The sequence below is a fragment of the Tachypleus tridentatus genome, chromosome 13 (genome assembly GCF_004210375.1).
Source record: "Tachypleus tridentatus isolate NWPU-2018 chromosome 13, ASM421037v1, whole genome shotgun sequence".
NCBI lineage: Eukaryota > Metazoa > Arthropoda > Merostomata > Xiphosura > Limulidae > Tachypleus > Tachypleus tridentatus.
The window spans coordinates 100,422,752-100,437,218 of NC_134837.1; the positions used below are offsets into that span (position 1 = coordinate 100,422,752).

At 31.4% G+C, this 14,467-nt stretch overlaps 1 protein-coding gene across 2 annotated transcripts in view; it reads left to right on the forward strand.

Moving 5' to 3' along the window:
- Nucleotides 1-353: 353 nt before the first annotated feature.
- LOC143236602 (plexin-A2-like) overlaps nt 354-14,467 on the forward strand; it is a 226,557-nt gene continuing 212,443 nt past the window's right edge. For both annotated transcript variants that reach the window (XM_076474908.1, XM_076474912.1), the window contains exons 1-2: nt 354-512; nt 2,302-2,432. The gene's annotated coding sequence lies outside the window, so the exon portion shown is untranslated. The remainder of the gene's footprint in view (nt 513-2,301; nt 2,433-14,467) is intronic.

Sequence of the window (14,467 nt, forward strand, 5' to 3'; positions counted from 1 at the left end):
AAAAGAGTTTTCGTCAAATTTGAGGTATTATTGTACTTGTTATAATGTGTTATTAAAAGAGATGATTTTTTTTATCGTGGAGAAGTTGTTTGTAGTATTCCATTACTTGAAAATACTGGAAAGGTGTACTGGCTATAACATAACGCTTTTATTGTAGATTATATATGCTATGTTATTTTCACATATTTTTGCCGTTGCTATAAGTGTCAGACTGTTTGAAAGACTTCATCGATATATCATTAAATGAGCCCCACCCATGTGGGCTTAGAATACATACCTCTCCGCTAGGCGGCAGTATAGTCACACATACCCAGTATCTTATACTACGGAGGAGTATGAAAGAGCAGAATCTGTGAGCGTGGTTTTCTTATCAGTTTGCGTAGGTTCGTCTTGTTTCTCAGTTGGAATCGTGATGAATTGTGAGTTGTCACGATTGTTTGAAGAGTAGAGGACGGACCTCTTCCATCGGCGGCATTCAGAGGAAGCCTTCAGAGTTACCTCAAAAGTCTATAGTAAGCAGTTAGATCTCACAATAAGCTTGATAACGAACAATTTAGATAATCATTGATAATGTTAAACTAAAATAATATACTGTGTAACTGAACATAGAACAAAGTTGTTGTAACTTAATTCTTATTGTTGGATATTTTAAAACACAGGAAGTGGACGTTTTTGTAGAATTTATTACACACTGAAAAGTCAAAATCACCAATAACATAAATATATATATATGTGTGGGTATGTGTGGGGAGGATGTGTGTGTCTGCTAACCTAAATACAGTGTTGAAAGAAAATCCGTTCTTCAGAAATTAAGTTATATCGTACACAAGCTATAGTGTGACTGTGAGAGATATTAATTTTAGTAAAAATCAAAGCTGACATTCTGGGTTTCTAGCAGTGGTATTACACTAAATAACACATTTTTTTTTATATTAACTATAGTCAATTATTTGAAAGCATAATTGAAAACAAAATCGGATTTCTTAAATATCACTATCTTTAAAATTAACTCTTAATGTAATTATGGGTATTTACATCAGTGTTATAATTTATTTAATAATAAATATTCAAAAGGAAATTTTATATCATGAGTACGTTTTATTGTAGTACTTCAAAAATCAAATATTAAACAAGTTTTTAGACATAATATATAATCATTTTTCTTATTTTAACTTCGAACATCATTACAGTTTTACCTTAACTTTAAAACTATAAAAAGTAATACAATAATCTACCTTTTTCAGCTTTTGAAAGGAAAGTTGTTTGTCTATCAATATCACAAATGTGCCTTGAAGAATCATAAGGTATCCTGTCGATAGATATTAATTTTAAATTCCATAAACAATTTGCTCATTCCTTTAAATACTGTAAATATCAAATTCCTTTTTTCAAGAAAAGTATGCTCAAATAATTAATAAAGATGTTTTACTATATTTTTATTAATAGATTGAAAAATGAATACAATAAAATTATTGAAAGAACAAACACTAGTTTTACTTGAAACAAATGATAGAAAACAAAGTTGTCAATAAAGTATTTACCAAACATAGAAACAGGATAAATTTATATGCATTATTATTAACATAGTTATTGGAGATAAGTTAGATATAGACACTAAGTTGAATAAATACTTAATCTCTCTTAAAAATGAAAGACAATAGAAAGCCATGCATCTTATTGTGATAATTTGAAACGTTTAACACTGAAAAATAAGCCAGAAAGTACACTATTGTTTGATTATACTAGTGTAACAAAAAGTGTAAAACCCATCAACATACATTGTTATATGTTTTAAAATCTAGAAGTTTTTGATATTCAACCCGTCATTATCAGTCCAAAATTTAAAAATTATTTTCTTTATATATCATTTTGTAGAACCTCAATCTTTAATGATTCAAATGAAAGTTCCCCCTTTGTAATATTTAGTTGTTATTATTCAAATTTCAGATCTGACAAAATTTATCCTAACACTTTGAGAAAACTTAGAAAAGAGACTTAAAGGGGCTATAACTTGAGATTTTTAAAGTACATGAATACTATGGTAATTCCTGATAATTGAATGATTGACACTTTGATCTTTATGTTAAATAAAAAGAAAAAGAAGGGGTCAATAGAGGATCAGAAAACTATAAATCTGTTTATTTGACTTCTGTTGTTAAAATGTATTGTCAAAAGCCATTTAGGAAAGCATTTGGAAAGATGGCATTTAAACAATTCTCTATTTTGTTATGTTTTTTTGTAGTTTCTTTATCAGCTTGTTGCTTTTTTTTTCCATAGTTTTTTTTTGTTTTGTTTTTTCAGAAATGGTACTCCAGATATTGTGTATCATGACTTTCCAAAGTCTAAGACAGAAGAATTATTTTGAATACAATGAGATTGATGGGGAAGTGGAGAAGTTGATAAAAAGTTGACTTAATTATAGAAAGCAAAATGTAGGTGTTTAATTCTCTGAATAGGAGATTGTGAGTAGCCTGTTATGGAACTTCTGTAATAATTACTTATTTCAATCATGTAGGTAGCTTCTCCGACAGTAGTGTTTTCATATTTTCTGGTTACACACTAAGATGCTATAATTGCTGATTTGTTTAATAATGTGTTGTTTTTTTCTCATTCAAAGGGATATTACATTTTAGCAATTGGACAAAGACATAGAAAATTATTTGTATTGTATTTCAAAGAGATAGAGTAATCTACTTAATGTATAAATATTTGAAGAGAACTTGTTATATTAAAAGGTCATTGGTGTTATGAAAAATAAAAGGTTTTATTGGAAATGTTGATGGCAAAAACAAATCTTCAACCAGCTAGTTACTAAAAGTGGTACCTAGTTTCAGTAATTTAAGATTAAAATTGTGTACTTATTTCTTCCTGGAGAATAGAATCATTTGAAGGAATTTAATTTAGGTATTTAAATTGTTTAGGAATTTGGTTAGAGTAAATAAAGTTGTTTTTTACCAGTGGAATGGGAAGATTATATAAACTTAAGTCTTGAAAGCTTAAATGCAGACATATTCATAAACAAAATTATTTTCTTGGTTAGTGTTATAAACATGAAGAATAGTTTGCCTGGTGATATAGTTTCATTATCATTACAAAAGATAGCATAATTTCCTTTTATATATAATACACACACACACCTTTACAAAAGGAAACTTCTTTTTCCATTAGGATCCCAAATGTGCTTTCAAGACAGATATATTAGTTTCTTTTTCATTTTCACAACAAAGAAAATTATTAGGCACTATGATCAATTAGAAAAGTGTGATATATCCTTTATTAATGCATAAATGGTAGTTTGTAATATGTTTCAATAGGTTATGTTAATAACTTACACCAAACTGTGGTCTCTCAAAGAAGATGAATGTAATTTGTGTTGCTTAGTAGGATATATCAGAAAATAAGATGAAGTATGAAGTTGTTAAGGTGGGAAGAAACTGGCTTCAGAATGATGTAGTGGTTAAGAATATTAGCAGTAAAACATTCTGTGATAATATCGCTCTACTTACTCTCACAAGGAATATAGTATTTAATGAAGATTAGAAAAAAAAAATTGACATTTGAAGTGTATTGTTTTGATTAACTGTTTTGGTTTTATAGAAGTTAACCTAGAACTGGTATTTCTTAATTACAAATCTATATTTACAAGTGAATTTGATTTATTCATTTGAAAATATTGATTATTTCTGCTTGAGAACAGATCCACAAGTGCATGTTTTTTTAACTCAAGCTAATCTTTCTTCGACTAACTTTGACTTACTGGTTTGTGGTGTTAATTTTCAGCTTTTTAATTCTTTCAAATAGTTTTTACTATTTGTTAAAAAAATTGATCACCTACTGTCACACTTTTTTATTTGAGGTCATATGTGTAACAGGTTCAATTACATTATTTATCACAGTAGTAATTTAGGTAGTTTTATTCATTTGTTTTAGTAATAAATGTAATTTTCTTCAATAAGTTTCGGAAAACTTTGTTATGTGGTGCAACAAAGAGGAAGTTCTTGAATCTGTTAATTTATTTAACTGCAGTTTTTTAAGATGTGGACTTTTCTCTCAAAATAGTTATTTGTTTATAATTCATGAGGCTATACACTAAATGGACACTGACTGGCAAGCCATTAAATTGGTGAAATAATAAATAAAACCAGTTAATTCAATTTAAATTGTTTTTCTCAACATAAGATATTTATCTTCATTTTCTCTCTTGTTTAGTGAGATTTAAATCTTGTCTGAATTCTAAAATTTTGTTTGTCAAAAGCTAGTCTAGTACAATAGACTCATATGCTTTAATAAATTCAAAAAAATAATTGTATAGGAGGCAGCAGATCCCAATGCCAAATATTTGTGTCACTGTTTATGGTGCTTAGAAATTTGATAAAATTAAAAAGAATAGGACTGGGAACAAAGATGCCCCTCACTCCTGAGAGGTCATATGTAAGTTAAATCCTAACATCAACCTTCCTGTGTCACTCATTGGAGTGTTAAGGGTGCATGCCAGATTTGTTTGAGATCAGTTATCAACTGTAGACTAGACAGACAGATAACACTTTTGCTTTCTATGTATATATGCACAACATTTCAAATACACTTGCTATGCTGTTGTATGTACTACATCTGTAGTGTGTATTGTTCACACTCCACACATTTTTTGCTAAAGTTGAGTTTAAACAGTTCAGGTAAACCTTACATGTAGAAACTTGTTTAGTGCTTTAAAAATATTTCATATTTACAAACTGGTTTAACACTTCAAAGAGATTTACAACTTAAACTGGCAAGGCACTTCAAAGTGACTTCACCTTCATGCTTAGAAATTGGTTTCGCCCTTCAAAGAGACTTCACCTTCATGCTTAGAAATTGGAGACTTCACCTTCATGCTTAGAAATTGGTTTAGCCCTTCAAAGAGACTTCACATTTATACTGGTTTATGTAGAAACTTGTTTAGTGCTTTAATAATACTTCATACATACAAACTGGCTTAACACTTCAAAGAGATTTACACTCAAAAACTGGTTCAGCACTTCAAAGTGACTTCACCTTCATACTTAGAAATTGGTTTAGCCATTCAAAGATACTCCATTCTTAGCAGCTGGCGATTTATTTCTTCTAAGAAAATTAACATTTAGAAACTGGTTATTGCTCCAAAAACATTTCAATCTTTGAAACTGGTTTAGTACTTCAGAGATACATATATAATTGGTTTAACCAGTTCAAAGAACTACTTCATGTTATAATTTTTATGTACTTTTTGTGATTACTTCTAACATCTGGAGAACATAAATTATTGTAACTGCTACTTAATGTGCCATGTTGTTATGTAATATTTTTAATTTTTATTAAGAAATGCAGTACCAACAGAGAAAGATGTGCATTTTTTTGTATACACAACTAAATTAAGCTCTTAGAAACTTATTCAAAGGTGGTATTTACTTTAATAACATAAAATACTGTAGGCTTAAAACCTGAAGTCAGTGTGAAGTGTTTATAGCTTGTGAAATATCAAGAAATGGACAAAAGTATACCGTTTTGACAATCAGGTTTGCCACAAACTTTCCACATTACATTCCAACCAATAAGTTCACATTAATTGTATTTATAAAGTACATGCTTTTATATGCATTCAAATTTTTCAGAAAATATTTGAACAGCAAATTATTACCAGAAGAGGGCAAAGACTAAACATATAGTTTAAAATATTCAACAACTGTAACTTTAAACTGCTTTTTATTTTGTGAAGAATGGTCATAATTCATAGTTTTTGCATGTAAGAGTTGTATGAAAGATGGCTAGAACTGAATTCAGTCAGAGCTATTTAATGAATATTTACAAGTATGCCACTACCAAGAGGGGAAAAAAGTTCGTAATTTACAGGCCATTGCTTTCAGTTGTGATTATGATACTGTGGAGTATTGTTGATAAAATATAAACAATTATATAATTACGTGCTATATTGACATAGTTAAGTAGATATATATATATATATATATAACTGTCATTATGTAGAAATAATCTAAGTGAATTAATATAAATATGTATGGAAAATCAGGTGTTTAAGACCTATATAAAGACTGTAAGGTTGTTGCTTTCTATCGTTTACTTCGCCCCCCGCTAGTACAGCGGTATGTCTCCGGATTTACAACCCTACAATCAGGGGTTCGATTCCCCGCGGTGGGCTGAGTAGATAGCCTTTGTGGCTTTGCTAAAAGAAAACACACACGCTTTCTTTCATATTGTTTGGTTAGGACTAATTACCTAGTTGGGCAAAAGCTATCTTAAGAAGAGATAAAGAACATGTGTAGGTTTGAAAGCAGTTGACTTACATCGGTTTTAGTAGAGATAAAATGCATTGAAAATATTTTAACATAAATGTTTACTTTGCAAAATATATTCTTATTGGTGTAACAATGAGAGGAAATTACATTCTCGACAACACATTATACCTGTTAATTGTTAAATTAAAGTTCAGGATGTTCTCAATATCTATATTGTATTGCACATTTTAAACATGAACACCAATGTGTGTATTAGTTTCACAGTGAAGCAATAGAAAATGAAAGAGCAGTTTATTCACTTTGTGGTGTTATGTTTTTTGCGTTTTTTTAAAAAAGTCTTACAACTGTAATGAACATTTGTATAAAAAGTAGGATTGTTTTGATATGTCTTCTGTAATTGTTGATTTCGTTCCTATTAATGTTATGTTTGGTCCTGAAAAACAGAAGTTAGTTTCCAGCTGATGTTGGTGTTTTCCTGCTTATCTTGAAGGTAATATGTGTTTTTCTACAATTAGTTTTAATACAGAGACGTGGAGGAAAAAAATTGACAAACGTTAAAAATATTAGGCTCATACGTGCTTTTCACTATATATGTATGTTAGGCTAAAACTAGGGTATATTTATATAAGGACATTAAGTGTATGATTAACCATCCCCATAATTGTAATTAATTCCAGCTTCTCATCTGAAATGAATGATTAAAGTGCTTAATGCTTGCTTACATTAAATTGTTCCCTAGCGTATGGAGGAAGCTAAAGTTATCTTTGTCAGTAGTATATCAACTCACTAGTGAATCCTTATAACAAAATTATCGTTAACTTTCTTTGATACTTTAGTTAAATTCATTTGTTTGTGTAACAGCACAAAATTTCGCTGTAAATTGTTAAAACGAATCTCTTGATTATTCGTGAAAACAAAAATTAATGAGTTACTTTTCTAAAATCTTATTCGTCATATTTAAAGAAGCAGTTATAGTTATCTTTATTTTATCAATATGGATGTCGATATTACCGAACTGCACAAAACATATTTTTATCTGTCGTGTACTCATATTATGTTGGTTTGCTAAATGTTGTTGGCACATTTGAGAAGTGTGTTTGGAGACCGCATTGAAGGTGGTCTATCTTTATTCAGCTGTCTCTCACGTTTGGTCGTCATCGCATGTTACATAAGACAAACAGACTACTTTAAGTAAACATTACTTCTGTTGCTACTCGCTCACTTGTTTGTATGTAATAACGTGCTTTGGACGAACTACGTTTTCACTGGTTACATGTCAGAAAAGGCTTAGTGGACGGACACTTACCATCATCTTTCAAGCATAGATACTAAAACAAAAATGATAATATTACATGCTTTATTTTAGATTACCGGTTCAACATTTATTTATGAAAAACTCTCTTTTTATCCCACCTTTTAGATTTTTCGTGCCATACTGTTTTTCTTTTTATGTCAATGGCGAGCATTTTTATTATTTATAATTTATGATTGTAATTAACTAAAGCCCAGTTATCAGAATTCGCGTTTTTGAATTCTTGCTGGTGACTTTTGTTTTGTCCTAGTTATTTTATACGGTTTTGAGATAAAATTTGGTATTGCATTCGGGTACAAAGCAGTGCCAGCCTAGGTTACGTAAACTATCTTCCAGGATGTACAAAAAAGAAAGTAGTTTACCTTCTTTAGCTTTAGAGCGATATTAAGAATGGTCTTGGTTTACAGCTACATTGTTGCTTATAAAAAGGTGTCGGCTTTCAGGCAACTTTGAAGTTACATTGTCGTATAGAGTGATATGGCAGAAGTATTTTCACGTTTGTTCGCTTCGAATTCCCTTTCCTCAGGTGTTCTTTACAGCGACTGGAGTTTATTAAGTTACCGTGAATCCTCAGAGGCTGCTTAAGTAAGAATTATTCACGTCGTTTACGCAGAAAATATTGGGCGTTAGACACCTACATTTCTCTTTTATAAGTATCTTCAAAGTGCTAGTTTATTGCTTCCGACAGACAGCTTACATTATTCAAGACGTGTGCGCATGTTTAGTTAAACTACGTACATTTATCATACAGTAAGAAGTTATATATTAGAAAATTCCATTGTTGATGATGTGGTGAAAATTTAGCAGCTAGTTTTAATGTATGAAGAATTCAAGAAATTAAAATTATGTACTAGCAGAATGGTTGCCTTAACGATTGATTTTTGTCACATTTTCTCTGCAGTCCTCATCTCATGAATTAATAAAGTTATTGATCGAAGAAACTTCCATTTCGTTTTCAGCGAGCTATTCGCATAAAAGCATTGTTTATGCTTTATGTGCCTTTTTTAAAGGTTGCAGTCAGAAAACAGTTGTATCTAACTATGTACAAAAGGTTAATTGAACTTCATTTGAAGATCTGGGTATGCTATTACATATGTGAGCCATGGCGCTACAGGCACTATGTTTAATAATACTTGTATTCTTGGATCAAAGCTTGTATGTACCCTATGATTCGACAACGAAAACTGTCATGGTGAAAAGGCTTATGACTGAGGGAACAAGTCACAACTTTAAAAAAGTATATGTGTATGCGCACGGAAACAGGGATTATCAAACTTAACAAAGAGATTAGAACTGTAACGGACTTTTAAAGCCTACACCAAGCCAATCCGAATTTATGCTTTTATCTACAAATTAAATTCCATGATTGCAAAAAAAAAAAAAAAGAATCGTTCAACACAAACAAGGCCAATGTCATGAATCTGGGCGTATCTCGTGGTACGATTAACAATATAATAAACAAGCATTTGAAGTTGAGGAGGTCTGACAAACAGAAGCTCAAAAGCTTCCAAACACACCTCGAAATCAACGGCTGTTTTCATGCTAGAGATGACCAGACTAACTGAAAACGCAACAAACCTGCTAAATATTCTGTTACTGTCCTATGGTTTTTTTATTATTATTATTTGGTTTGCTCGGACGCTGAGGTCCACATACGGTAAAGGATTTGCGAAAACTTAAGATCCGTCACGCCGTCTTTAGCAGAGTCTTGTTACAATGCAACTTACAGTGTTCGGCAATAGTACGTAATTATGACGATAACACTGAAGCACAATACCTGGAATATTTGTTTTTATAATATGGGATTAAACTCCTTATCCCTTGTTACGTATTCTACTTTATATGTGACGAGTCTCGATTTATGTCATGTTCATTAGGTATTGCGATTTCAACTAACTAGAATTTGAATTTAGAAGTTAACTAAATGGTCATAAGTATTAAATTTATAATATTTGCCAAGAAGATTGATACACAGAATCTCTTTCTCGACAGAAATATATTTTAATATACCAACAAACACACAAACAATACTGAATTTTCTATCTGGTCTGGAACTGAATCTTTTATCGACGTTCACGGAGAGCAAATTAATTCTTTGTTGATGTACCTGTACGCTTTTCTTAACGGCTAGCTAGCTTGAAGCACCACTAACTTTTCACTGACTGCAGTATCTAATGTCCTCGTAGAAATAGTGGCGTCCGAAGTTAATTCACTGAAGTTAAACAATTTATAATGTTCAAAATCTGTAAACTTTCCTGGTCAAGTTCTGTACTTTTCTATTTAATAAGCGTTAACCACAATTATAGTTTCCAAGGTTTATAGTGTATTGACTGTAGTGACCAATAATATTCTGTCACTCGGCTCGTCGGTTTTATATGCCAATCACATGAGATTCTAGAACGTTCAACAGTATCAGAAAACACGCTAGCGTTTTTGTAAAACAGATATTGTTGATTTTTACTTTGGATAATCTACAAATTCAGAGAACAGGCGGGATTTGCTCAGTACACATCCAACAATGCAAGTCGTATGAATCAAACTGAAACAAACGTAGTCACTAAAGCAAATGTACAATAGTAAATATGTTACACCTTGTTGTGCTGTATTCCACTCTTGTAATGCACACATGGGAATTTAAAAAAAACGTTTTATTTCTGCTTGAAAATATTAAAATATTAGTCATAAGCGAGATTTGGGACCAAAATATGGGGTGGTTTAACTTACTCGTTGTGAATGTTCGTATATACTATATTCCACAGAAACAAGTGATGGTAACGTGGTAAATGTTACCTCTTCTCTCCTCTTCTTCTGTAATTCTGCCTATAGTTATCATGATGATCAAAACATCTAAAAATTGTAGTTTCAGTGAATCATTAATAATGTGATTTTGAAAGTTTTGAAGTAAGTAAAAAAAGAGTTCTTAAACCTTAAAATCACTTTTATTTGAATCTGTAACTGCCCTCACTTAACACGAAATGTATTTGGAAAATATTCTGTATTAGACATTGATTTTTCCTGCTGAAACTTTCTGCGTAATAAATAGTGATTAAACCTCAAAACCCTTTTAGCCGTGGGGGCGTTATTATGTGACGGTCAATCCCACTATTCGTTGGTAAAAGAGGAGCCCAAGAGTTGGCGGTGGGTGGTAATGACTAGCTGCCTTCCCTCTAGTCTTACATTACTAAATTAGGGACGGCTAGCACAGATAGCCCTTGCGTAGCTTTGTGCGAAATTAAAAAAAACAAAAAAAACAAACAACCACTGCTATGTCCTAGCACAGCAGGCCTTGAGCAGTAATACTGTGTGAAAGGCTTCGTTGGAACAGGATATGTCAAATATAGCATAGTATACATGTCTCTCTTTATCTTTACTTGAAACTTTTATTAATAACAGCATAAAATAATTTCTAACTTGATCAGAAGTGAGTATTTCTAGCTACAGTAAAAATATGCAAGTTATATTTTCCTCACATCGAGTCTAATATATCCAGAAAGTGGCCTTGGAATAGTCTTCTAGTTTTACTCATTCTATAGCAACATCGCACAAAGTAGATTTTTTATTAACATTTAGTGACAGAATTGTTATAAATGTTCACTTAATAGAGCTACAACAGATGCTTATTTTGTGACAGAAAATTTAGAAGATACACTTCGTACTATGCGATATATATTGTGGTGCCACTTGCTACACTTAAAATAATTTACGACACCGTGTATATAGTAGATGGTATTACTCTTGTCCAATATAGTGTAATAATAAATAAAACAGGAGGGTTGGGGAAGCGATTACTTTTGTTGTGGAAGTATTTTCAAGAAATGTCTTCTACTTTAAGCTATTCAGTCATACCATTTGGCATAAAATAATTAAATAAGAATTATTTCGTATGTTTCTTTAAGAATAAAATATATTATTGTTCCTCTTACGACAATACCAACTTCAACACTCAGTAGTTTGTTATCTTTAACTCTCTTTGTTAATTCAATGAAGCGCGGAAGCATGGGTGCTCGGACTTTAACACGTACTAACTTCTAATTTATATTCCACAGGAAAAAAACATTTATGTAATTTCTTTTAACACATACACTATTTTTCACGACTTATTTTACCTTTTGCTAACGTGTGTTATACCGAACGGTTTGAATCTTATCGATTTTATCACACTTGGTAACTTCCTAATGTCATAACACACATTAACTTATTTGATTCATCATATTTAGACTTATTGATTTTAAAATCATACACATTTTCCTTGATTTATTTCATGCCGATTTGGTTAATCTTTACCTAAACAAGTGTCTTTTGTTCATTTATTACATTATTAAGCGTCTCACATTGAGCCTAATCTACCATATGCTGGCATAAATTGTGTATAGCATACTGAACTTTCATAATTTCTTTAGCGTATGAAATGTTGAACTTCTGTGACATATTTAAGTCGATCTGTGATGATTTCATTTTTCAAAGTGCCAAACACTGAACCTCTTATATTGTTTGTGATGTTATTCATTTTGTTACGTATTACAATTTATCTCGGACGAGTCTCCGTTTTATTATTACGTACGCTGCATTACGATTTCAAAGACAGGAATTTAGAAGTTACTTGAATTTCGATATGTATCAATTTATAATTTCCAACAAGATTGATACACAGAATTTTCTTAACACAAATATATGTTAATATACAAACAACAATACAATTTATAATAACTGTTATTACAAATAATGATTTATATACAAAGATCTTATAAACTTGCAAACAATACGGAGTGTTCTATCTGTTCTGAAATAATATTTTTCGACGGTTAATATGTGAGAGTTTAAGGCCAGGTAGTTAGGGAAATCGACTCATAATCAAAGGGTTGCCGGTTCGAATCCTCCTCACACCAAACATTGTATTTTAGTAAACTTAGAGCACATAATAACAGTTTTGGCAGAACACATCTGAGAAAATATGTAGAATTACTAACAAAACCTATCGGACATTTTCTCTTCATTCTGGTTCTTTTAAATAGCGTGTTTACTGTAGCAAACCAACAATATTAAACTGTCTCTTGGCTCGTTGATTTTATAAACGTTTAGGATGAAGTTTTCGAAAATTCAGTTGGCAACAATGCTCAAAGATACGCTAGTAGTTTCGTAAAACGTATATTGTTGATACTTACACTCGAGAATCTTCTACAAGTTTCGAGAATAGTCGGGACTTTAGTAATACAGTTTTTACAATGTTAGTTATATGCATTTCTAAATAAATATATATGTGTATATATTAAACTAAAACAAACGTAGATATTAAAATAAATATATGATAGTAAATCCGTTATTAGTTTCACTCTTGAAAGTGAAGTATCCCACAATCTCAAATTGTCTATATCAGTGACCATTCTTATGTTTGCAAAAGGAGGTTAACTCTTAGCCCATACCAACTTAAACAAATCTCTAGCCCCAGGTGGCTAGATGATAATGAAGTGTGGTCATTCAGGACAGTTTGTACTGAGGCGATGATTAAATCTACCTTAATTATATGTGGTCCATTTTAAGGGTGTAAACTATATTCAAAATGTTTGTATGAAAACATTTGGAACATTATTTCTGAATATATGTGAATAAATATGCATCCCCTGTTATAAAATAATTATAAGCTCCTATACTTCTTGCTTTATATCAGGGCTTTCCTTAACCCGAGCTTTTATATTCAATTTCAAATACCAAATTTTAATATTGTAACTACAATTATAATGGTTTATGCCAATCACCTGACTGACAACATTCATACACTTTCACATGAACCAAGTAAAACTTTATTGAATAGTATGGTATTCTCAGGTTGTTCTGATTTTTTTTCAGGGTAGCCTGTATGAAGAATAACAAAAGTGAGATTTATTAGATACAATACTGGGATTTCTTTACTCGAGAGACCAACTGGGCACAGAATTTAAATTAATCTTTACTCAATAAAAACAAAGTCAAATTAATATGAAATAAACGATTGTAGTATGTAGACTATAGAGAGGGAGCTATATTTATGTCCCCTTGCCAATGTATCTGTAGCCCTTTTTGTTTTATGGTGAGAAGCAGTGTTTACAAGATCTATGCGCTTGAGGGAAAGGGGTAGTAAAAAAATTATGAAAAACGACTTATCTAAATTGTTCAATTTTCTAAGAATGCTTAGTCTGAGAAATATCCCAAAATCTAAATAATGCTTGAATGTTCTACCCATGTGACTAAGAGTAACTCACATTCTGATATGTTGTGGCTATACACCAGGCAATTACATGGTTCGTGACTAGAACAGATCATTGTTTCTATTCATAACGTAGTTCATGCTACATTGATTTCTTCTAAAGGTCAAAGACACGCTACGACCTTGATGACTCAGGCAGTCTCGTGAATAATCAGGATGAGAGGAGCTTAACAGCTCCCTAGACCAATGTTTTGTGTCAAAAATAGACCTGAAATGCTGAAAAAATATGAAAAAGTGTATCAGCGAAGAGAGTAATTACTAAATACATGATATGACCACTTTTCATACTTATCCCATTTATACACAGGTCAACCCTGCCGTTCTTAAATATGAACTTAAAACCAATCAAAACTTAACTTGTGTGCTGATCGAGAAATCAAAATAACTTGCAAAAGTATTTATCCTATAACACAACTGAAAAATATCGCGAATCGGAGACACCTTTTTTAATAGCAACTGTCACTTCTGCCATTGTGGTGGTGGTGAAAGGCCAAGATAGCTTAGAATCTCCCACTGGTTGAAGATCTAGAATTACTTTCTCATCACTTACACATCTTCTTCCTCGTTTATTTCAGTTTAACGAAGATCTTTCGAGAGTGGGAGATGTGATAAATGGCCCAGAGGTGTTCAATGGGAAGTATCTCTGGT